Raw genomic sequence first — 26,839 nt, forward strand, 5'->3', positions numbered from 1 at the left:
TATATGAATCGTGGTGCAGTTGGTAGCGCTGTGCGCAAGGATGATTTGTAGTCACGGAAGTCCTGGGTTCGATACCCTGCAAGGGTCGCCTTTAAATTTTTTTTATTTAATTTATATTATGTTTTTTAATCTACTTTTCGACAATTTAGCGTGAATGAAGTGTTCTGTATATCGAAATAACTATTTTTCCTTCATGAAATATCGAATAATAGCTAATAAGCAGATAAATTTTGATTATTTTTTATTTATTTATTTATTTTATTTAATGTTATTTTTTTAACTTCTTTCTCAATATTTTTAAGTGAATAAAGTGTTTTAAATATGAAAATAATTATTTTTCTTTGTTAAAGAGAGAATAATGGCTGAAAAAAGGACAAAAGTCGTATCAGGACTGGAGGCACGCACACGTCACACCCCGTTACTCCCTTTAATATTAACCTATAAATTTCAAACTCGGCCTGAAATTAGAGTCTAATGTAACAAACAATTGAACCGAAGGAATTTTTTATAGACTAATTATTGGACCCACAATGTTCCAAAATAAGTTTTGTTGATTATCCGGGAGGAGGTGCTTTAAGCTAAATATACGTGTAGCAGGTATATGAATCGTGGTGCAGTTGGTAGCGCTGTGCGCAAGGATGATTTGTAGTCACGGAAGTCCTGGGTTCGATACCCTGCAAGGGTCGCCTTTAAATTTTTTTTATTTAATTTATATTATGTTTTTTAATCTACTTTTCGACAATTTAGCGTGAATGAAGTGTTCTGTATATCGAAATAACTATTTTTCCTTCATGAAATATCGAATAATAGCTAATAAGCAGATAAATTTTGATTATTTTTTATTTATTTATTTATTTTATTTAATGTTATTTTTTTAACTTCTTTCTCAATATTTTTAAGTGAATAAAGTGTTTTAAATATGAAAATAATTATTTTTCTTTGTTAAAGAGAGAATAATGGCTGAAAAAAGGACAAAAGTCGTATCAGGACTGGAGGCACGCACACGTCACACCCCGTTACTCCCTTTAATATTAACCTATAAATTTCAAACTCGGCCTGAAATTAGAGTCTAATGTAACAAACAATTGAACCGAAGGAATTTTTTATAGACTAATTATTGGACCCACAATGTTCCAAAATAAGTTTTGTTGATTATCCGGGAGGAGGTGCTTTAAGCTAAATATACGTGTAGCAGGTATATGAATCGTGGTGCAGTTGGTAGCGCTGTGCGCAAGGATGATTTGTAGTCACGGAAGTCCTGGGTTCGATACCCTGCAAGGGTCGCCTTTAAATTTTTTTTATTTAATTTATATTATGTTTTTTAATCTACTTTTCGACAATTTAGCGTGAATGAAGTGTTCTGTATATCGAAATAACTATTTTTCCTTCATGAAATATCGAATAATAGCTAATAAGCAGATAAATTTTGATTATTTTTTATTTATTTATTTATTTTATTTAATGTTATTTTTTTAACTTCTTTCTCAATATTTTTAAGTGAATAAAGTGTTTTAAATATGAAAATAATTATTTTTCTTTGATAAAGAGAGAATAATGGCTGAAAAAAGGACAAAAGTCGTATCAGGACTGGAGGCACGCACACGTCACACCCCGTTACTCCCTTTAATATTAACCTATAAATTTCAAACTCGGCCTGAAATTAGAGTCTAATGTAACAAACAATTGAACCGAAGGAATTTTTTATAGACTAATTATTGGACCCACAATGTTCCAAAATAAGTTTTGTTGATTATCCGGGAGGAGGTGCTTTAAGCTAAATATACGTGTAGCAGGTATATGAATCGTGGTGCAGTTGGTAGCGCTGTGCGCAAGGATGATTTGTAGTCACGGAAGTCCTGGGTTCGATACCCTGCAAGGGTCGCCTTTAAATTTTTTTTATTTAATTTATATTATGTTTTTTAATCTACTTTTCGACAATTTAGCGTGAATGAAGTGTTCTGTATATCGAAATAACTATTTTTCCTTCATGAAATATCGAATAATAGCTAATAAGCAGATAAATTTTGATTATTTTTTATTTATTTATTTATTTTATTTAATGTTATTTTTTTAACTTCTTTCTCAATATTTTTAAGTGAATAAAGTGTTTTAAATATGAAAATAATTATTTTTCTTTGTTAAAGAGAGAATAATGGCTGAAAAAAGGACAAAAGTCGTATCAGGACTGGAGGCACGCACACGTCACACCCCGTTACTCCCTTTAATATTAACCTATAAATTTCAAACTCGGCCTGAAATTAGAGTCTAATGTAACAAACAATTGAACCGAAGGAATTTTTTATAGACTAATTATTGGACCCACAATGTTCCAAAATAAGTTTTGTTGATTATCCGGGAGGAGGTGCTTTAAGCTAAATATACGTGTAGCAGGTATATGAATCGTGGTGCAGTTGGTAGCGCTGTGCGCAAGGATGATTTGTAGTCACGGAAGTCCTGGGTTCGATACCCTGCAAGGGTCGCCTTTAAATTTTTTTTATTTAATTTATATTATGTTTTTTAATCTACTTTTCGACAATTTAGCGTGAATGAAGTGTTCTGTATATCGAAATAACTATTTTTCCTTCATGAAATATCGAATAATAGCTAATAAGCAGATAAATTTTGATTATTTTTTATTTATTTATTTATTTTATTTAATGTTATTTTTTTAACTTCTTTCTCAATATTTTTAAGTGAATAAAGTGTTTTAAATATGAAAATAATTATTTTTCTTTGATTAAAGAGAGAATAATGGCTGAAAAAAGGACAAAAGTCGTATCAGGACTGGAGGCACGCACACGTCACACCCCGTTACTCCCTTTAATATTAACCTATAAATTTCAAACTCGGCCTGAAATTAGAGTCTAATGTAACAAACAATTGAACCGAAGGAATTTTTTATAGACTAATTATTGGACCCACAATGTTCCAAAATAAGTTTTGTTGATTATCCGGGAGGAGGTGCTTTAAGCTAAATATACGTGTAGCAGGTATATGAATCGTGGTGCAGTTGGTAGCGCTGTGCGCAAGGATGATTTGTAGTCACGGAAGTCCTGGGTTCGATACCCTGCAAGGGTCGCCTTTAAATTTTTTTTATTTAATTTATATTATGTTTTTTAATCTACTTTTCGACAATTTAGCGTGAATGAAGTGTTCTGTATATCGAAATAACTATTTTTCCTTCATGAAATATCGAATAATAGCTAATAAGCAGATAAATTTTGATTATTTTTTATTTATTTATTTATTTTATTTAATGTTATTTTTTTAACTTCTTTCTCAATTTTTTTAAGTGAATAAAGTGTTTTAAAAATGAAAAGAATTATTTTTCTTTGTTAAAGAGCGAATAATGGCTGAAAAAAGGACAAAAGTCGTATCAGGAGGCACGCATACGTCACACCCCGTTACTCCCTATAATATTAAATTATAAATTTCAAACTCGGCCTGAAATTAGAGTCTAATGTAACAAACAAGTGAACCGAAGGAATTTTTTTATAGACTAATTAGTGGACCCACAATGTTCCAAAATAAGTTTGTTTGATTATCCGGGAGGAGAGGCTTTAAGCTAAATATACGTGGAGCTGGTATGTGAATCGTGGTGCAGTTGGTAGCGCTGTGCGCAAGGGTGATTTGTGGTCCCGGAAGTCCTGGGTTCGATACCCTGCAAGGGTCACCTTTGAATTTTTTTTATTTATTTTACATTATGTTTTTTAATCTACTTTTCGACAATTTAGCGTGAATGAAGTGTTCTGTATATAGAAATAACTATTTTTCCTTCATGAAATATCGAATAATAGCTAATAAACTGATAAATTTTGATTATTTTTTATTTATTTAATTATTTTATTTAATGTTATTTTTTAACTTCTTTCTCAATATTTTTAAGAGAATAAAGTGTTTTATATATGAAAAGAATTATTTTTCTTTGTTAAAGAGCGAATAATGACTGAAAAAAGGACAAAAGTCGTATCAGGAGGCACGCATACGTCACACCCCGTTACTCCCTATAATATTAAATTATGAATTTCAAACTCGGCCTGAAATTAGAGTCCTAATGTAACAAACAATTGCATTGAAGGAATTGTTTATAGACTAATTAGTGGGCCCACAATGTTCCAAAATATTATTTGTTGATTAACCGTGAGGAGGTGCTTAAAGCTAAATATACGTGTAGCAGGTATGTGAATCGTGGTGCAGTTTTTAGCGCTGTGCGCAAGGATGATTTGTAGTCACGGAAGTCCTGGGTTCGATACCCAGCAAGGGTCGACTTTAATTTTTTTTATTTATTTTATAATATGTTTTTTAATATACTTTTCGACAATTTAGCGTAAATAAAGTGTTCTGTATATAGAAATAACTATTTTTCCTTCATGAAATATCGAATAATAGCTAATTGATAAAATTTGATTATTTTTTTTTATTTGTTATTTTATTTAATGATATTTTTTTTAACTTCTTTCTCAACATTTTTTAAGAAAATAAAGTGTTTTATATATGAAAAGAATTATTTTTCTTTGTAAAGAGCGAATAATGGCTGAAAAAAAGACAAAAGTCGTATCAGGAGGCACGCACTCATCTCACCCCGTTACTCCCTTTAATATTAACCTATAAATTTCAAACTCGGCCTGAAATTAGAGTCTAATGTAACAAACAATTGTACGAAAGGAATTTTTTATAGACTAATTAGTGGTCCCACAATGTTCCAAAATATGTTTTGTTGACTAACATGGAATAGGTGCTTTTAGCTAAATATACGCGGAGCAGGTATGTGAAACGTGGTGCAGTTGGTAGCGCTGTGGGCAAGGATGATTTGTAGTTCCGGAAGTCCTGGGTTCGATACCCTGCTAGGGTCGACTTTAAATTTTTTTTATTTATTTTATATTATGTTTTTTAATATACTTTTCGACAATTTAACGTGAATCAAGTGTTCTGTATGTAGAAATAACTATTTTTCCTTTCTGAAATAGCGAATAATAGTTAATAAGCAGATAAATTTTGATTATTTTTTACTAAAGGAAACGAATAGTTTGGGGAGGAATTTAGACGAGCGAATTTTTTTTTTTTTTATGTTCATAAATAAAAGAAGCATATTATGAGAAAGCAAAGTAGCACTATTTCGAAGAAGCTAACATGGAACTGGGAAGTTAGCAATTTTTTTGTGGGGAGATGGGGGCCACTGGGTGCCATCTCGTCTGCAGAGGATCAAATTTTGATGGCGTGTCGTCGGATCATCCTCAGGGATGTTTCCCAGACCGTCACCAATAGCCCATTGTGCAGCTCTACTGCGACGTAAATGCGACTACACCCAAAAAATCTAAAAACGTCATAGAAAGCAAGTAAGCTAAAAGCGTGAAAATATTATCGCACAATTTTAGCATTGATTGATATAATTACCAAAAGAGTATTTTTAAATCAAAAATTTTGACTAAAATTAAGAAGGTTTTTAAAACTTAACTAAATTGTGATAGCTCTGCTGATGTTACCCGTGTTAAAGTTCTTGTGCTTGTCCTGCTGGATGTTTCTTGTGACCTGCATTGTTGATCATGAATTTTTAATGCGCTAAGGAATTTAATTTATGTGAATGTTCGTGAAATTATGTAAACATGTCATTTAAGCCCTGCAAAAAATTAGTTTTTAAGTAAAAGTGCTATTTTATATTTTATCATTTCGGTTGTTTCAAGTAGCAGTTTAAATTATACAGGGATATATTCGTAATCTGACCTGTGAAGCCAACTAAATTTGCCAAGACCCAGGTTATCCAGGAAATACATCCAGAAATAAAAGTATATGCTGGGATGGGGCGTATATGGATATCATCAGATCGAAATTGTATTTCTATTTTTTCTTTATTTAGGTCGATAGTATTTTTAAGCTAGTTTTAGTTTAAATTTATTATAACTGCTTTCTTTTATTTTGAAGTTTTATTTGGGGGTAAATTACCGAATTGTGTAGGATAATATAAATGGTGTAAACCTATTTAGTGTGATCTTGGCAAACAATAATATAATACCTTAATTCTGGTGGCCAAGGGTGTGATAAATATGTATTATATTCTGTAACGATGTAAACAAGAAATTTACTCAATCCGGAAAGATAACAAAACTCAAATAATTCATTTGCTAATTTAAGACAGTGCTAAACATTCAAGGAACTAGCTCATTTGTTTATTTTTTTTTCTTGATAAATTTGTGTGTATTCTGTAATACTTAGCTTTGTTAATCTGAAATGTTCTGATGTTTTTAAACATTATTATTTCTCAGAATTCCAATTGCTATTTTTAATTGAAAGATAATCTATATTTCATTGTTCTGTAACTTTTATATTAAGATACTAAGAAAATGTTCATTCTAGACCTTAAAAAGGGCAGGGCACAAGAAGCTGGAAAGAGCCCCTAAAAAAGGGCTCACATCTTAAAAAAGAGCATTATTTAAAAATATTTACTTTATTTTTAGGACACCCAAAATATAAAACGTTTTTAATTTTATCACTAAAAAATTTTTTTGTTGTTGAGGTAATTAGTGTAAAATAATTCCTTTAATTCAATTGGTACATTCTATATGTTGATTTTAAAGTGAGCGTAATTATGAAATTTTAAAGCGCATGATAAAATATCTATATGGTTCGAGAGTTGGTGCGAAATTTACATTTTTGTGAAATCCTAATATTGTTTTTCTTTTCATGTTGCTTATTTATACACTATTATACTATGCTTATTTATACACTTAATTTAAAATATATTTTTCCTTCCTATCTAGATGATGAAAATCAGATTTTTTTTCTTTTCATGTTTATAATTATGCTTATTCATGCATTCAATTGAAAATATTTCTTCTTTCTTATCTAGAAGATGAAAATGTTGGACATCCTTTTTGGAAGATTGTAAGCATGAAAAAATTGATGGTGGTATCCTTGGTTGTCAAAAACAAGAAGCTATCAGCTGATATAATGGTTAGTCAGTAATTAACAATAAATTTAATTTTTACATTCATTTTGGTGTTCTTACCCATTGCAAGAGTAAATACCCTACCCACTGGGTATTTACCTGACCCTCATTTATAGTTGCAATCTCAATAAATCGAACCTCATCTTAAATATAAGATTTTTTGTTGAAGATTTTTCTTTCAAAGTTTTTACTACAAAATCAAAAGATTTACCCATTGTTATAAATTTAAGAAAAATTTATTAGTTACAAATTTTATGAATAAAAAACTATAAATTAGTTAATTTGAAAGAAATAATGTAATTTTTTTTTACTGAAACGAGACAAAAATTTTTTTTTTTGGTGTTTTCTTTCTTTTTTGAATTTATTTGAGACATTATTTTATTTCGTATAAAAAAATTTTTAGGTCCTTATTTTTAAGTACTAGTTCCCTAAACACTCATTATTTTAGTTCAAATTTACTTACTACCCTGTCATTAAGGTTGGTAAATTTAAGCAAGGAAAAATTAAAAATATTATTACAATCAAACGAATCACTATAAAGGAAACTTGGACTGAAGACATTAAAACACATTCGATTGCTGGAGCTAGAGAAAAAAAGATTTAACGTTATGAAAAAAACAATTCGATTATTATTTCTGCTAGCAATCATACAGATCTTTTTGTACATCTTTAAGCATAATTTAAGAGTGCTTTTTCTTTCCTTTTTCCTTAAATATTAAGTTGAAATTCCTAATGTGTACTTTTTAGCGTTATGTTTGGCAAGTGTTATAAAATGGCAAATTCAAAAAAAATGTGATACCACTTTTAATTGTGTAAGAATACTATTTTTAAATCCTTATTTTCATATAAAAATGTTTTGTCATGGAAAATTTCTTCATAAGAAACATTATTTTTATAAGGATAGGCTAAGTAAGATCCAAATTGGAGTAAAGGTGTAGAAAAATACATAAAGGTGTACAAACTAGAGTATATTGTGAATGTACTAAAATAGTGTCTTATGGCTGTTAGGATGCAAGGTATGTTATTTTTAAAAGTTAAACCCTATTCTAAATTTATAAATTTCACAATTGTTTCAAATAAATTTCAAAGGACAACATCAGGCAAGACTTATAGCTAGCTTACATTGCAGTATTTATGATCAGTATGAGAAAAAATGTACCCTAAGCATTAACATTTTATTTCTATTCATTATTTTTGAAATAACTTGCGAATAATTACTTTTTCTATTATGAGACAATATCTATAGTAACTGAAAGCAAGTAAATAAATATACTGACATTATTCGCATGATTTTGAAATTTTATGTAATTTTTTTATTTCAATAGAATGAAATACATAAGATGACTATACTCTTATGTTTTACTCGACATAAAATAATGTAATTTTTCGTTATTTCTCGGTGAAGTTATTTTTTTTAAAAAAAAGTTAAATATTTGTACCAGATTCTTGCTCTTTTTCTGATTTTCTGAAGTCATTTTTTAAATTTTAATAATTTTTTTTTCCTAGATGGGGAGAATGCTTTGAAAAAACTACTCACAAGAATTTACAGTAGGTAGTTAAAGGTATTTACATAGGAAAACATTTACATAATTGAAAAATAACTTAAGCCAATAATTCTCTTTCGTGTGTGTATTTATAACAACTACTGAAATCAAACTTTAAATTTTTTAATTGATAAAGAACGAGTTCATGTGCCAACAATATGAATTTTTAACATGTGGGTAATTTATTTTTGTAACATAATAGACCTGCTAAATGTAACTAAGGTGCTGGTTTTCAGTTTTGCTATCTAAATTCATTAATTTAATATTACCTTCATTACTACTTACCTTTAACTACCTTAAATAGCCTTTTATATATTTAACATTCTATTATGTAAACACTTTTTGAATGGTATAGTTACATATTGATCAATTATTTTGTTAAAAGTTTAAAATCATCCTATCATTAATTTTACTTAGTGTTAAATTCTTCTAGTCTATTTCTTATAAATGGAATATGAAAAATACTATGAGCATTGTTGTAAGTAGGGTGTCAGCTTTGTGAAATGCATATATATCAACAATCTTAATTTAATAGAATATAAAGTCATATCTGTAAAATAGGTGATAAATACATTATTTAGATATTATATTTTCTTCTATAACACAACAATTAAAATGTATAGTTAGTTACTAAATTTGCCGCAGATATAACAGTCTTAACTTTTTTTTATGTGTATTTTTTCAATCCTTTTTTTCATTCAATTATTTTTTCTTTTTCTTCTTTTTTACTATCCCATGCTTTTAGATTTTGTATTTTGACAAATACCCTGGGTATTTACCCAGGTGAATACTTGAAATTCATAAGTGCCTGGGTATTTATGAATTTTATTGAAAATTCTATTATCATGTTCTTTTGGGTGTTAAAAAATTATATATATATTTAAGGTACAATTAAGTTCTACTGACATTGTTTGAAGTTAATTAGTTCTTAACTAAGAAAAAAATTCCTTCATAAATTATTGGAATCATTGTATTTTAGTTTTTATTTGAGAATGACTATGGTTTAATCATCCTGAAGTTCACAGTTTGATTCATAATTCCCAATGTTTCTCAGCTCAGAAATATATATTTAAAATATAAAGGAACGCTTAAGGAAAACTCAACATACATATATTTACATACTGATATAAATATATATCACATAACACCACCTAAAAAGTGCATCCACCACCCTCCAAAATATTCCTTGTCCATCCCTGACTTCCATCATTCTATAAACAAACATTGAAGAAAAACTTATCTTTAAAAACTCATTCAATTTTTAATATTGTCCATTACAATGTGTATTTTTATTACAAATCACAAAAGAGTTTAATTTAAAGACATATTTAAATAAAATTTTAATGTTGTAAATTTAATTAAAAACTCAGAACAATATTAATAATCAATATTTCACATAAAACTGAAAATTAAATACAAGATCTTAATAAATTTAACTCAGTCAAATTTGTCAACCTCTTGTTTAATTGTCTAAATTATCTTGTATTTTAAAGATTTGTTTTCCTCATACTTGACAAAATAATTCACTAATATAAAAATTAAATTGTTCACTTTAATATTTTTTGAAAAAATGATTTTTTTTTAAAAAATTTCATTAAAATATCAACTGATTTTAAAATTACATTAAAAAAAGCATTTATTTTAAATAAAATAGTTATATTGTTTTTTTTTTTTTTTTTACAAAAACTTACAAAAGAAATTTCCAGTTTTAGTTTAGTCATTTAATATAAATATTAAATTTATAGAATTAATAGAAATGAACACAGTTAAGAAATTTTAAACTCATCCCTTATGCATATAAATTTCTTCTATTTTATCCAGTTAATGCCATTGTCTTCGAAAAAAATGATTTTTTCATGAAAAGCGCTCAATTTTCACGTAAATCACTTAACATAAAGTCTACTTTGTGATACTGCACAATACCTTTTAACATTGCTTTTTATTGTGACAATTTAGCTCCTCTGCTTGGTATTTATAGTTTTTTGAAATATTTTTCCTGGAATTGATATTCTTTAGTGTTCATTTTTTTAAATTAAAAATGTTATGTTATTGCCAGAACTATAAGCAAGGCAAATGATGGTTATATATTTTAAAAATGACGAAAAGTTATAAAAGCCTTGATTTAGGGTACTACCCGCAAGGCAGAGGTAAATACCCATATATAAATACCATACTTACTGGGTATTTATATGACCACATCTATACCCATGCAGTGTTTGGCTAAATTTGAATTGATAAAACTCTTAATAAATATAAAGTAATGACTATAAAATATGTAAAATTGTAATTGCTGCAATTTTTGTAGTCTTTATCAAATTTTCTTATTTATTTCCTTCTCAGTGACGATACATATTATATAAAAAACTATTTTAAGTTTGAAATTTTTTTTTGTTTATAAAAATAAATAATTATGATAAAGTTTGCATAAAACACTGAAAAGTTAAAAATTTTATACCTTATTATTTTGAACTTTTTTTAAAAAAATTTTCATGCAACAAATTTGTCCTAAAAAATTTTAAGCAGAGGAGCTTTTTTTAGAGGAAAGAAGAGGAATTAGGTGATTGAATGTGCCTAAAAGTTTAGCTTTTAGGCTCATTCAATGACCTAATTATTCTTTAGTTTAATGAGAGCAATCACAAATTTATCTTTAAAATGATAAAAATAGAAAGTTAGAGCAAGGTTTATGTGTCATGTAAACTAAAAAAGTAAATTAATGTTATTAGTTTTACCCAGGCTATTTTCTCTTTGCTTAATCAGATGAAAGTATACTGCAAAATAAAAATACCTTTTTTGGTACAATATAGATTTTAAAAATAATTGATTATTCTAAAATTCTCAATAATTCCCATTAAACTTTGTTCAGCAGTTTAAGCTTCTAAAAATGTTTTGAAGAACCTAATTTTATTATTGATTTTCTGAAAAATGTATTTTCTCCTACAGAATTTAAAAGAATAAGTTTTATTTGGATAACGAAATAGCAGGGTCTAATACTAATTCTTATTATCGGCATTGCAACAGATTTGTGTCTTAAAATATTTGTACAAATATTTTAAAAGCAAAATACGCAAATACAGTACAGAACCCGTTATCCGGAAATCAGAAAACCGGAAAACCAAAAAACCGGAAAAAAATTCGGTAAATTTTTCCGCAATTTTAAAAAAGTTTTTTTTTTTCCTCATAAGATTTTACGATTTTTCTTTCTTTTTTGAAAGATGTTTACCTTACCATCATTTCAGAAATAATCATTAGTGTATTACCTCATCGTTTTTTCTTATTTTAATGATTATTTCCAAATATTTTTTTTTTAGTTAGGTTTAACACTAAAAAAACGGCATTTTGTAGCGATTCAGAAAACCGGAAAAATCAGTTATCCGGAATAGCGATAGTCCCGATCGTTCCGGATAATCGGTTCTCTACTGTACAAAATTGAAAAAGTCATTATAATGATCTATTATATAGCTATTATAAAATTATAAAGTTTCTAAAAAACCTCAAAATTTAGATTTTTTGTCTTCTATATTTTTATATATTTCTTTTTATTCTTCTCAACAAAATCCTTCTTAAATTAAATCAATTTCTTATTTAATAACAAATCCTTTTAGTTAGTTTACTTTGACTTATATAGTGACTTATTCATTTGAATTTTGTTTATTAATATGAATTTGAAACAAATGAGATTTTTTAAAAAAAAGAATCACTTCTGACTCGTGTCTATATAAATAGGAAATATATTGTATTACAGAGTTCTCCCTACGAATAAAATAGGGTTGGGCGCTTCCTCTCTGAAAAAAGCTTTTTGAGTCTTGAAAGGAACTCACATTAAAAATTAAAACTGGTAATATTATGTTATAAGTGAATTTTATCCATGACAATTTTTAAATTACCTCATACTATCATAAATTGTCTCATACTATCTTATAAGTATATTTCAAAGGTAATTCTCTCTCATTATCAAAATCTGAGAAGAGATTGTTGTTAATGAAAATAATTAAAGGTATGCTAACAAACAAACTCTGTGCATATTTTTTTTTCAATTAAAAGTAAACTAACAAAAAATGATTAATTGATAAACAGCTTGAGAGCGTTTTTTAATAATTTTAACTAAAAATTATAAGAAAATAAACTTTAAAATGTGCATTTTTTGAAAAAAAATATTTAGAAATTAGTTTTAAAATTACTTAAAAAAAATTATTAATATGCTCCTCCCCGACCTCCCCCTAAAAAGATACTTCTATTATAGAATGTTAACCAGTTGAGAATAGTCCAAACAAAGTAAATGTTTGTAAAAGTAATCTGAATTTAACCTATAAACACATAATTTTACCAATGTGTAATTGTTATTTAAGCAATGAATTAATTTTTTTCAAAATGGAATCTGAATAAAAAGACAATATTTTTAAAAGAGAGTGTCTTATTTTTATAAAAAGGGCAAAGAGCATTTATTGGGGTCAAAGGGCAAGCTGAAAGGGTTGCCCTTCACAAAAGGGTTAAGGAGAACACTGGTATTAAAATATACTGTTAATGAATTTCTTATAACAAAATAACTAAATGTTGCATTTTTAGAATGTTTTTCAATCCCCTTGAAAAATTATAATTATTGGTGATAAGATTTTGTTTTTTTCCGATCAATAATATAAAAAATGTTGTTTAGTGTGTCTTAAGGAGAATTCTCAAGCTCTTCCAACACTTATGTATCTTTGAATTATTAGGTATGCTCTATCATTAATATTGTTAAAAGTATCATTGTTGTATTAATTTTAAAAGAAAAGTTTTAAATTACCTTTTTTCAAACTTGTGAAGTTTCTAATTGTGTTCTAACAGCTGAACCTTGATTATTTCCATTCTATTTATCCTTTTACTGTTATTTCCAAAGAGTGAATGTAAGCAATTGATAACTGTTTTTCCAAGTTTATAGCTTCTTGGTAAAGCTCAACATTATTTAATAATTTCGACCAATTTTTTAAAAATCCATTTTGATGTTCATTTGATCCTTTTACTGTTACATTATTTGGGCAAATTATTAATGGTTGTCCCTACCATTATCGCATTATCATTACTTTAAATTAGAAGTCATTCAAATATTATATAAGCATAGTTTTGGCAATTTCAAACACTTATCAGCAAAATTAAACAAATTTCAAACCTTATTCCATGTGTCAGGATATTGCATCACCTTCTGGTTTTTACTTTCTTTTCAGTACTAATTTAATTTAAGGATAAAATTCTAATAAAAGATATTAACTTTATGTTAAACAACTATTGTATACAACTAATAAAAGCTAATATAAAAACACTCCCTTTTCTTTCGTCGTTTTTTTTTTACTTTAAAAATAGTTCAAGGTCAGTTAAATGGGAGTCTGTTTTAAATTTGGAAAAAGACCCTTATCCTTATCTACCCCTCTCCTGTGATTGGATATCAAAATAAAAGTAGGATGTGGGAAAACCAACAGGGAAAAGGAAATCTTCAACGAAACCATGTCTAATATTAGTCTTGTTTTAACCATGCATAGCATGCACTATTTTTAATGTGTGCAACTTTTTATTTATTTGCTTATGTGTGAAAAGCCCTGTGGCAGAATTTTTTCTGACTTTCTGCGACAAACCTAATTAGAACCAATATCTTTCTGCAAGATACTTTTATCGTTATAAATGTATGTGTAATGAATTTATAATAATAGATGAAATTCATGTTTATAACATAAGTCTACATGCATAGAATAAAACTGTGTAGATTTTTTTTCTTAATTTCATAATATAAGTTTACATTTCTTAATAAGTTTAAATTGTTTAAGTATAAATTTGCATAATCTTCGATAATAACGAAAAGTTATAAATGTATAGATCTGCAGACAAAAATGCTTACTAGAGCATAAATAAAGATTACCCAGAACCTGTAATAAGGTAGAACTTATAGAAATAGCTAAGAATGGACAAAAAGATTAAATTTATAAAACGAGATAACTAAATTTGAAGTATCAGTTTAAAACAGTATGATTTAATGTTTCATTATAGTAGTTATATCAGGTACAGAAACAAATCAGGTAAAAAAATTAATATTGAAGTTGAGTCATCAAAATAATAAAATAGTATTGACTATAACCGAATTCTAAGAGCAAAAAAATAAAGCAATGTTTGTTTCAATTTTTTCTACATCTAATTAATTTTATCTAATTAATTAGATACGATTAATATTGTACTGACTTATTGAAGGATTTTTTTTTTAAAAAAAAGAGGTAAATAAAACTTTTTTAGTGATCAGATTAAGTTCAGAACAAAAAAAAATACACAGCGCTTGTGATTTCGCACTGTATTGTGTAAATATATAGCACTGATTCCAAACGAAGTTTCCGACTCAATATGCTCAAGTCTATTCAACATCTCGAAACGAAATAGTCTTTATCAGTACTGAAACATCGGTATTAGAGCTATACTCATTGGATGCGTATGGAAACCTCTTTGAAAGCGACCAGTAAATATTTTTCACCAATCTGGTTTTCATTCGCATGTCAAAAAATCGTAGATAGTGAGATATCTTTCAGGCTTTATTTCATTTATCGTTAGATTGCGTTTTTTTTTTTTATCGACGATTTAATTCAAAGGATACAGGCATTTTATTTTTAAAGTATATATATAGTTATTTTTTACTTTTTACCTTTGACTGCTTCTAAAATTTCTTGATTTGTTGGAAATGCTGTCTCATCCTTACTATCGATATCACTACTAGTAAGAATATTTGATTCGAATCTAGAACGTTTTTTTTTTTTTTTTCAATATTAGTAGCGTGGGAAGCTTCTTTTCCTGTCGCTTTCCAGAAAAAAAATCCCTGACATCGCTAGATGTTGTCGACTTCCATCTTATTTCTTTTTCGGAATGCAGCCTTGAGAAATCAGTTTTCAAATTTGTTTTAACTATTGTGGCCTCACAATTGCAACAAATAACCTTTTCGCTAAACATGATTTTTTTAAAAAAAGAATATTTTAACGCATGAAATTTTCCACAAAGCAAATTACTGCGCCAGCGATAGAGGCCGAAGTTGGCAAATTTCCAAAAATAGCTTAATAAAGGGGAAAAAAATTCTCCCCTTTTTATCCAGTAACTGTTTGTGTTGGAGATTAACGGAGAATTACGAGCGCTTTCTCCTTCCGCGGTACGCTAGGAAAAAAAATATTTAAAACAATTCTGTAAGAAAAAAATTTTGCAGAACCATTATTGCTTCTGCAGAAATTTTTTGTTTCTGAAGAAAATGTTTTTTTTTTTGTTGGTAAAACAGCTTCTGTTTCTGCAGAATTTTTTTTGAGAACTTTTGTTTGTGGCAAACCAAAAATTTTTATTTCCCAAATAAAAAAAATCTTTCTGCAAGAACTCAGTCGCTTTCTGCGACAATGTCGCTGTGTCGCCGTGTTTCTGCCACGGGGGTGAAAAGGGAAGTTTTATTCTGATTCAAAAATCTGGTAATTTCTGATGTATTTAATTTATATACTCATAATTATGAAATGGTAAAAAAATTTGCAATGTAGTTTTCAAAAAGCTCCAATGAGTAAATTCTTAAAGGTGAAAGGGGGATACATAATTTTCCCCTTTGACTTTTTCTTGTTGGATTATCTTTCACTTTGATATTTGGAAAGCCAGAATTTTTTGCAGACAATTTTTGTTTCTGTACACGGCTTTAGTTACCAATCGATATGCAGTATTTTTTTCAAAGTTTAAATATAATCATTGCATTAACTTCATTTAACTTTTTTATCATTTTATGAATTTGGATTTAATATAAAGATTGAATATTAAGCGATTCTTCCTTTTCTTTGGGAATTAAGGTAGGAAATAAGTGGAATAAAAAAATTAAAATTTTTTTTTAATTTTATAGAATTTTTATTAATGTTTTTGTCATGATTAGCATTTTCTCGGTTTCTGTAAATATATAAAATATTGACAATGAAACTGCAAAATACATCTAATTGAAATGATTCATTCAGTTAAGTTGGGAGTTATTGCTTTGAGTTTAATTCACTTATAATTGAGACTGTTCATTCATAAATCTTTTATCTTCATAATTTCTTATATTCATAATTGATTGCTCAATTTGTATATAGTTTGTAAATTACTCCAATTTTCTTAAGTAATTTTATTTGACGAAAAATTGCATCATATTATAACTTCCGAATTCTTATTTTTTATGTATATATATTTTGCTTTAATTGTAAGTACTATTTTATATTTGATTGATAATTCATATTCTCTAATTCTTAAGATAGGATAAAAGTATAAAGCAAATAATTCAAAAATAATTTTACAACTATGGCACACAAAAATGCCTAATGTAAAAAGTTATATAGATTCAGGGGTCACATTCCCCCTAAAATTCATAAAATTCCTAAAACTATGTGCAAACCCTAAAATTCCTAAAAATCTGATAAAATTTTGTTGGTGTTCCTAAAAAATTAGAGTTATAGGCTGAATATAAATAAAAAAGCAATAATCTAAAATATAAGAATTTAACTACATTAATTAAAACTGTTTTAATTTTGCCACATGGGAATTCTGATCCTGAGAGAGGTTTTTCGATAAATAAAGCAATGCTTAATGTGAGTCACCATGAGAATACTATTATGTCTCTTAGACTAATCAAAGATACCATTCGAAATTATGGAGGAGTGTTGAAGATCACTACAACACTATTGAGGGCAGTAAAAGAATCTCACAAATCATATCAAGAATATATTAGAAAAATGATCATGATTAATTTGTTTTTCTCTAACTTCTAATTTAAATTGCTGATTTGAAATCTAATAATATCACACAATAGTTTTTTTTAATAAAGTAAGGTAAAGGGTAATAATAAAGTTTTGATTAAGAAGGTAAAAATTAAATAAAAATCCAAGTTGGTGTCAATTTATTTTTTCTTTTGATTTATTCTCACTTTTGCCTGTTCCTGAATTATGCACTTAATTTCTGATAGGTAATATGTAAAGTTGAAATTTCATTTTTACACTTCAGAGATTTCGTTCTTGACTTAATAAATTTCAGAGCTTTATTTTATGACTTGCAATTATTTATGATATGTGTGGATGAATTGTAATAATCTTCTGTTATGTAATAAGCTACCGTGTGATCTGTTTTTATCCTAGCAAAATCATATATTACCCCTAAAATTTACCTAAAATTTTTTGAAAAAAGTTCCTAAAATTACCCTAAAATTTTAAAAAACTTTGCTGCTACCCCTGTAGATTGTGCATGTTTTACAAGGAGATGCCCCAAGGGTAAAATATTACCCTTTAAAGTTTCAGTTCATTTACCTTTAAATTCAGAAAAACTTTGAAACTCACCTGCAGTTGTGGTGCAGCATTTAGACTTTCCATTTTCTGTTGAGAGGTTCGGATTTCGATGGAATATTTATTATCTTTAACTTTCTTTTCTAAAAATGAACTATTTAACATGTTTTATGCAATTTATAAATTATTTTAAAAACAAAAAATATCAGTACCTGTTTAATTTTATCTTATTAAAATATATGGATTAATTAAAAAATGTGTAATTCAAGTTAAAATTTTGTTGTTATTTTTTTAAATTACAAATTTAAGCTAAGAAATTTTGTAATTTAAAATTCGCATTGAAATGTTATAATTAGTTAAAAATTAATTCAAATATTTTGATTAAAAAATAAGAAAAATAAAACATTTATAAATTTTTGTCTTAAAAATTTAATTTTTTAAACAAATTAATTTTGATTAAAAAAATTATAATTTATAACTTGAATAAAACTTATTAAATGGTTATTAACCTTTTTAGATAAAGAAATTTGAATTGAACTCCTGACCTCACAGGTAGAAGGTGAACAGCCTAACTGTTACTCCACAAAAGAAAAAAAAATTCAACTAAACCAATATTAACTTAGTTTTAAAATAAACTAAAATACGCATTTGAAAATAATGAAGTTATATTTCTTGAAACTAATAAGAAATCAATTATAAATGATTAAATAAAAATAAATAAAAAAACTTATTTTAAGAAAAAGTTTTCAGCGATTTTTCAAAATTGCCTCATGCAATACCCACCATCTCCCTCCCCACAAACTGTGATGACATTTTCGACCAATAACTTGTCTTGGCTATTCTTAAATATTATCACACGTTTAATTTGTGCCCTATCTTAACCACATGCTCCTTAATTTAAGCTTAATTTTGTTTTAATAGGAATTTTCTATATGTGTTCCACCCTTGTTAGATACAAACTTGTGTGCATGCTATCGCTTGTGAGAACTGAACAACAATATTTGGGCATAAGCTTACTTTTCTGGGTTACACCAAAAATCGCAATTGAAATTGCAAGCATTCTCTAAAATGTTTAATCCTCTTTGAATAGAATTAAATTAATTTTGTTCAGTATATTATGAACTGATGACATATCGATAAGACTGCTTTAAAACTCTACTACGCTTTTTAGTTTGTCTCAGAAAGATATTTTTGAGCAATTATATAGTTTTTTTTTGAAAATTCAAGAATGGTATTTATTATAAGGATATTTTTTGTGCTGTCTAATTTAAACATTTTTAGATTTTGTCCGTTTTATTTTCTAAGTATTCCTTTTGTGTATGTGGATAAACAATTCAATACTGCTGTTTGCATTACTTTGTTGTTTTTGAAATTTTTTATTTTATACTTCAAGTAAACTTATTTAATTTTTGTACATTTCCATTATTTCACAATGATTTGTTTATAATAAATATTTCTATCAGGTGGAATATTTTTCTAACTTGTATCTAAAATTTAACAAGAGTTAACTTAGAAGTTGCAATTGCTAATGTGTCTTTTGAAGACTTTTATTTATCTTTCAGGTTTTGAAGTGGTTATTAACTTGTTACTTCTTAATTTAAAAGTTCATGTATTTCTCTTAATATGGTCACATACATTTTTCTTAATATGGTCATATATTTTTCTTAATATGGTTATTAAAAAAATCATATAGTATTTTGATGAATATAGAACCATAGTTTTTGATATATATAATTTTCACAAGATTCTTAAAATAAGATCCTTAATGCATTGACCTCTAATAATGTTTTAAGATTTGCTATTCCTTTTTCTCTTCAATAAGAATTTCTCTTCACTTTTTATATTGACACTTTAATATATATATATATATATATATATATATATATATATATATATATATATATATATATATATATATATATATATATATATATATATATATATATATATATTTTTTTTTAACAACAAGCTGTAAAGTTTCACATTTATCAAAAGCATCTTATTTTCTATGTTTGCAGTAAATTTTAGTTGAATTTTAAATAACTGGTAGATTCTTAAACTGATATTCAAAGAAACATTTAAAATATATTTTAAAATTTCTCTTAAATACTTTTTAGAGAGGGGTTTAAACACTGCTAACAGAGAGCTTGATGACATTTTTTAATTCTGTTACATTTGTTTGAATATTATAAATAGTATAAATATCAAAAAATCAAAAATACATGTTACAAATTGAAAATTGTATGCAAGTTTCAATTAGAGTGCACAATTGTATACAGTTACATTAAATCATCTTTAATGCAAAGTACAATGCAGAAAACATTGCAAAAACAAATGTTACAAATAGTGTGGAATATTTTAATCAGCCTATGAGAAAGGGCTTAAATACTTAAGAAAAATTTAGCCTAAATTTTTTTTTACTGCTCTTTTTATTTTTTTAAATTCAGTTATATTTTTTTTCAAAATTTTTTTATACCTATTTGTAATGTTTTTCTGTATAATTTTTCTGTAATGTGCTTTTTACTAAATATAATGCTCCATCATAGTTTTGATGCTTGTGTATTATTTTCATGGTTTTAATTTGTTTTGATTTTTTGTATCTCTTTTATACTTATCAATCTTTATATCATAATATTAATTACTTGTAGGACTCATCTTCACAGTCCTGCTTCACCTATAATTAAATTGTTTTGTTGGAAAAAGATGATCAACTTGAGATTAATCATGAAACAGTCTGGGAGAGGATGAAGAATACCTCTACAGTAAGTTTTAAATAATATAAAACTTGTAAATTTCTTTATTACATATACAGATAACCCAAGTGTTGTCCAGACTTGGGTGACCTCCTTATTACAATATTCCCAAACTCCTTAGAAGTCCTTAAAAACTGCTTAATTATTATTTTGGGAAATAAGGGCTATTAAAAGTACTTAATTTTGGTACAAGGTTTTTAAAAATATTTACTTTTTCAGCATCACTATAGTTGATGGGAACAATTTTTTCAGTTCAATTTTTTAAAACAAAAAGTTGATCTTTTATCTTTTAAAACAAAAAGTTGATCTTTTATCACCTAGAATTAGACTATGGTAGACCATTTAAGAGAGACAAAAAAGGGTGTGTCTGAGGGGGGTAAGCATATTTCATTCATATACTGGTTCTTTCATTAATATATTCTGCATTTTGTCTAAAATCTGTCCCAAACCTTTTGTTATAAATGTCGATTAGAATAAAATTCTAACTTAGATTTTAATAATCATTTTATTGAGTTAACATTGCAACTTAAAATGTTTCTTCTTCTTCTTTTAAAATTTCTAATTAACTTTTGGTAGTAAAATTAGTTCATGTTTTTCATCAGATTGTTTAGTAATCCTATGTAAAGTTAATTCCTAATAACAGTTTTGGCTGAAAATAATTTTATGTAATCCTCATTATAAAAGTTGAGGTACCATAAACATAATATGATAAGGTGATATTGCAGGATAAGAAAATGCCACTAATAATGAAGAATACTGTTTTGTTTTAAACTGTTAATTTGCAATAAAAATAAAATATCAAATCATAGTAATAGTAGAGAGTAATATTAAGAATGATAGAGGATAATAAAAAATATTACAAGTAAATGTCTATAAATGATTAAAAATTAAATAATTTACCAGTATTTATTAATTAAGTAACCTTATCAATTTTCTGCCTAAGGAATGTGTTGATACCCTTAAAAAATGGTTTTAGAACCTTTTATTAATAAGTTTCACTGAACATTGATTTGAAAATTATAAGTCTTCTGAACATAATTGTGTTTTTATTCTATAAAAATTTCATAAAAATATTTATTTCAGTAAATTTAAAAAAAAAAAGTTCAAACCAAATGAAAAAAAGTGAATGATTTAAGGTGCTTAAATACCAGCATTGTCTGTTTTTACTTGAAAAAGGACTTAATTTGACATGACATGTTAAGAAAACTACTATCATGCATGACTCTAATTATACTTTTTAGTATTAATTCTTTTAATATTCATTTGAAACATTTTATTAATGGAAAAGAAAGAATTTTTTCGGCATAACTGAATATTTAGCGAGATTGGCCCACTACTAAATATGTGATGCATGTCTAGCATAGTTGCCAACTGTTCCGGTTAAATCGCGTTTGTTCCGATTTTTTAGCTTTGTTTTGAAACTACGGTTTTAGGCCAAAATGTTCTGATTTTTCGACATTCTAGTGCCTTTTCACTCCTTATACCAATTTTCTTTCAACCCAGGGCAGGTCTAAAAACGAGAAGCAGGGCATGTGATTTTTCCGCAAATATCACGGAATTCTGTTAGACCATTGGTTAGCGCGCTTCGCGAATCAAAGTTTTATAATCCGATGAGATTTTGAAACTATTGCTAAATCACATTGACGAGACGTTTATGATTCTTCTGCCAATTTGATTCCTTTGATTTGGCTGATTTTCGCCATTCTGAATATTAGGAGCTCCATCGGAATCTGCTAATATCACGATTTTCATTCACACAATTTTAATATCAATCTTCAATTTTGATATTTAGCTAATTTAAAAGTTATGCATCATGATTCCTATTTACGCGATTTAAAAATTCAGTATTGTAATTTGTATTTTCGCTTTTTTAAAATCCAATTTCGCAATTCATATTCACTCAATTTTTAAAATCAAGTATTATGATTCATGTAAGAAGTAAGTTTTTTCTTGAATTACTTACTATAAACATGTGATATTCTTTATTAGTAAGTAATTTAATTAAAACTGTTTGCTCAAAAAATTATTTTCAGCATGAAACATTTATAAATTGATATTTTTATATCAATAGTTTAGTTTTTGATATTTTGTTTTCACTTTGTGCCATAATTTCCCATGATTAGCTTATCAAGCTTTGTGTTCCTCTTTTTGTTTTTAACAAGTAGGCAGCTATTTTCTAGAAACCGCAATATAAAAACTTGTTGTAATAATTTTTTCTCAACTTTCTTTATTTTTTTAAATATATGAAAGGAAAATTGCAAATCTTGATTTCACCAATTAATTTTACAATTCAATTTCAATGAAATTATTAAAGATGGAATACTGATTAGTTTCATAGATATTGTTAACCGTTAACAGTCTGAAAATGTTTTTTATTTTCCCTTCAAAAATCCGACTTAGGTTTGCAAAAATTACTCGGTCTCACTTTGACGAGCCCTGTTAGTAAATACAATTTTATCAGTACTTATCTATACATAATAATAAAAGCGGCTGTGTGTGTGTGTGTGTGTCTGTAATCACAATATATCGCCCCAGAAGCCTCGCCCAGGCACGAAACTCGGCACATAATTGTGTTTTGACATAATGAAGAAGTATTTTTTTTCTTTTTCAAAAATTTGGATTAGTTATTTAGTTATCAGTCATTTTGTAAGTCTATGCTTTTCGTCTGCTTTTTCGTCTTCAAAGAGCCATATTCAAAAAACTATTAAAAAATGCATATACTTTTCCCCACTCTTATAAATGTATGCTAATGCGAACCTTACAATTGAAATATTAATTTTCGACAACTTAAACCAATAATATACGAAGGAATTAATAATTTAATTGTAAAGTTCGCATTAGTTTACATTTATTAAAGTGGAGAAAAGTTTAACTTTTGTATTAAAAATGTGGCAACATATTCGATACGTAAATAGAACGCGTCGCTTTGATATATTTGTCGCTGTTCATAATTGTTATAATAAGTTTTTCTTCTTCTTTCCACGCTCTATTTTTTTCTTAAGCGAAGACGATAATTTTTGTAGCGATATTGTAGTACTTTGTACAACTAAAAATTCTTTTCATAACACTTTAAAAATATTTACTTTATTTTCTTTATATATACAGAGAACAGTCGGCAAAGAATTCGATTAGGTTGAAAAACATTTCGCTAAAAAGGAACGAATTCCAAAAGAAAAAATAAACAACTTAAAGAATAAAAATGCTGATGCCAGCCAATTTTTTGAAAGTTAACTTAGAAATAACAAACCAAACGATGTTAAATAACAAACCAAACGATGTTAACAAAATGACGTAGAAAGCGCAACTAGATCAAAATTATACAAGCACAACTAGATCAAATTATAATACCTGAGTGCTTGACGTAGCAGATATAGAAATAGAATTTGATACCATAAAAAATTATATAGAAATAAAAATTGATACCATAAAAAATTTATTCGTTTTCGTGTTCTTTTCATGTATTTGGCATTTTAGTTTTTTTTTTCTTAAGCGTTGTAGCTATATAATTTCAAACATCCTAAAGAGCTATAACACATCTGCAGCAGAACTGGATATGAAGACAAAATTGCAGGACAGGAACACTTTAATTGTCCACTAATCTTCAGATTTCCTGCTATGTTTTAAAAAACTTTATTTGTGAAAACCTTCAGCTTGGCGGACAGCTGGTCGCCATAGGCGGCTAGTATTATAATAAAGTTGCCTTTTATTGTTTTTTTTTATTGATTGATTTTCTTTTTCAAGAAAGGTCAATAATTGGCACTGTCACTGGTGGTATATATGCATATTCGATGATAAACAATCCTATTATTTTTAAAGTCCTTTATTTTTGCTTTCTTAAAAGAGTGGGAATCCTGTATTAAGTACATTTGAATATTTTTTTTAAAATTCATTCAATTACTTTTGTAAAATTGTACTACATTATTACATGCAAAAACTTTATATATTAAATTCCATGTAGTGTAGCCCTTGTTGCTGAACTTTATTCAGCCCAGCATTTGCTCTGTTTAATAGCATGTACAAGAGTAACTGTAATCTGGTACAAATTTTTTTTTTAATTGATTATATAAAATTCATCATTCAATTTACTTCTGCAAATGTTTTCATATTTTGCAATATAATGTGGGTTCACTCTTTGCATCTTTTTCCACCCATCTACCCTATATGTCATTCTCAGTCAATTAGGAATTCATATCATAATTAACTAAATGTTGATAATTTTTACATTAAAACTGTTGATTGAAGTCTGCAAATCAATGACTAGCAATAAAGAAACTTTAAAACAAAAATTTAGTTAAAGTTTTAAATTGCCATTGCATGAGAAAATGTAATTAATTACTGCATGCTCACTTAAATGCTTTTAAAACATACAAAGAAAATAATTAACTTTTTTCTTATCAATAAATAATTTATTAAAAAAACATGAAAAATATTTTAAATGATACTTTTTTGAAAAGTTATTGAATATTTTAAAGAAAATAAATAATATTGCTAGGAAATATGTAAATGACAGTTCATTTCACTTTTGGAAAATTTGTCATATATTTTGTGCCTACAACCAGTAAACATTTTCATTCAAACAACCCATTAATGATAATCTTATCTCCATCATTTTATTTTGCATTATACACAATGACTAAACACATAGTAAAATATACTTTTACTTTATTGTCTAAACAATTTATTATAAAAAAATAAGAATGTTTTTGAATCTGTATTACTAAGTACTTGATTACAAATTGCTGTCGTAAATAATCGCAACCACTAACCACATATTTTTTCTTAAAAATGAAAAATATATTTTTGAATTTATTACAATATATTCTTGAAAACCAATTCCTATTATTATTATTATTTCCAATTACAGTCGAACCCCGCTATAGTTAACCGTCTGCGGACTCAGTAATGTGTCCACTATAACCGATGGTTCACTATATCCAAATTTTTTGAAGAATATTTTTTGCATAAGACAGTTGAATGATTGAAAATTGGCTTTGCAATTTTGCATAAGTGATTTAAAAAAATATTAACTAATTAACAGATAATAAAGCAGAAATTGATGAAAAAAGTAATTATGTCACTAAATATTAGTTTTATTTTCACTTTTTATGAAAAAAAATTTTGATTTTTGATTGAATACAATTTGATTTTAAATTGAGTTCATCAATTTTCTTATCTACAATGTGCAAAGAATGCAAGATTTTTACATTTCGAACAAGCTTTCGAACCATCTTAACAAAGCATCTTCTACGTTTTCTCTTTCAGCTCCACGTAGTTTTTTCAATGTAACCATGTTTTTGCCGTATGCCGCAAGAATTGCACTTCGATTTTTCCAAATGTTTGAAACTGTAGATTTTGACAAGGAAAATTCGTTACACAGTGTCGATTGATTGGTTCCATCATCAATACGCTTTACAATTTTAACTTTGTCCTCTATCGAAAACGCTTTTCTCTTTAGAGAATTTGCCATTTTCACTGCTTTTGAAATAAAAATCTTGTCTCAAATAGATAATGTAAGAATATGAAGAGAGCAGCTGTAGAATGAGTTAAATTGTTCCCCTTCTTGATTGTCAATGGGTGATTTGTAAAGAATATGGTTTGAACAGATAAGAAAATTTCAAAAATTCAGCAGGTGGCCAAGTTAACTAGTTGTAGAGCAAGCTTGGGGAAAAGAGATAAAGCGAGGCTTGTCAGGGAGGGGGGAGTATAAGATAAATGATCTGTTTGACATTTATTTCAGTATAGTTGAAAGTGATAGGCATAAAGGAGAGTAATATGACGCATTTTATTGGAATGCATTCATTTTCAGTCCCAACACCTACAAGTTTAAAGATGGAGGACTGAAAAAGATATTTAAAGAAATGAAATTTGAGTCCACTATAACCGAGTTTCCGAGTTCTAAGCTGTTCACTATAAGCGTTAAAAATAACATTATTTAAATAGGTATACGGACGGGACCGCTAAAAAAGTTCACTACATCCGAGTGTTCACTATATCCCAGGTTCACTATAGCGGGGTTCGACTGTATTATTATTATTTCTTGAATAAAATGTAGACTTTTGATGAAAGTAAAGCATAATGTTTATAAATTAAAATCATTTTCCAAGTGAGTACTTGCAAACATAACACTGATTTATTTGCTTTATTCCATACTATCTGTTGGAGTTTCAGGATGTTTGGAATAAAGTTCATTTGGCAATAATGACTCAGGATTTTCAATGCCATTCTTCGTTACTGTAAAAAGTCATACCTCTAATTAACTATGCAGGTATTTGCATCGATTTTTATGAGGATATTAATGTTAACTTATTCTTAAAGGGCCTAGCCTATTTT

General features: G+C 27.3%; 1 long non-coding RNA gene across 36 annotated transcripts in view; it reads left to right on the forward strand.

The window, feature by feature from the left end:
- Positions 1 to 5,317: 5,317 nt before the first annotated feature.
- Positions 5,318 to 26,839, forward strand: part of LOC147806920 (uncharacterized) — a 57,397-nt gene continuing 35,875 nt past the window's right edge. For 4 of the 36 annotated variants that reach the window (XR_015435699.1, XR_015435703.1, XR_015435690.1 and 1 more), the window contains exons 1-2: positions 5,558 to 6,948; positions 20,405 to 20,518. This is a non-coding gene — a long non-coding RNA (uncharacterized LOC147806920). The other 32 variants (XR_015435691.1, XR_015435697.1, XR_015435722.1 and 29 more) reach the window with 31 other exon arrangements.

The sequence above is a fragment of the Parasteatoda tepidariorum genome, chromosome 7 (assembly GCF_982258835.1).
Source record: "Parasteatoda tepidariorum strain Cologne lab strain chromosome 7, Ptep-v5.0, whole genome shotgun sequence".
In the NCBI taxonomy this organism is placed as follows: Eukaryota; Metazoa; Arthropoda; class Arachnida; order Araneae; family Theridiidae; genus Parasteatoda; species Parasteatoda tepidariorum.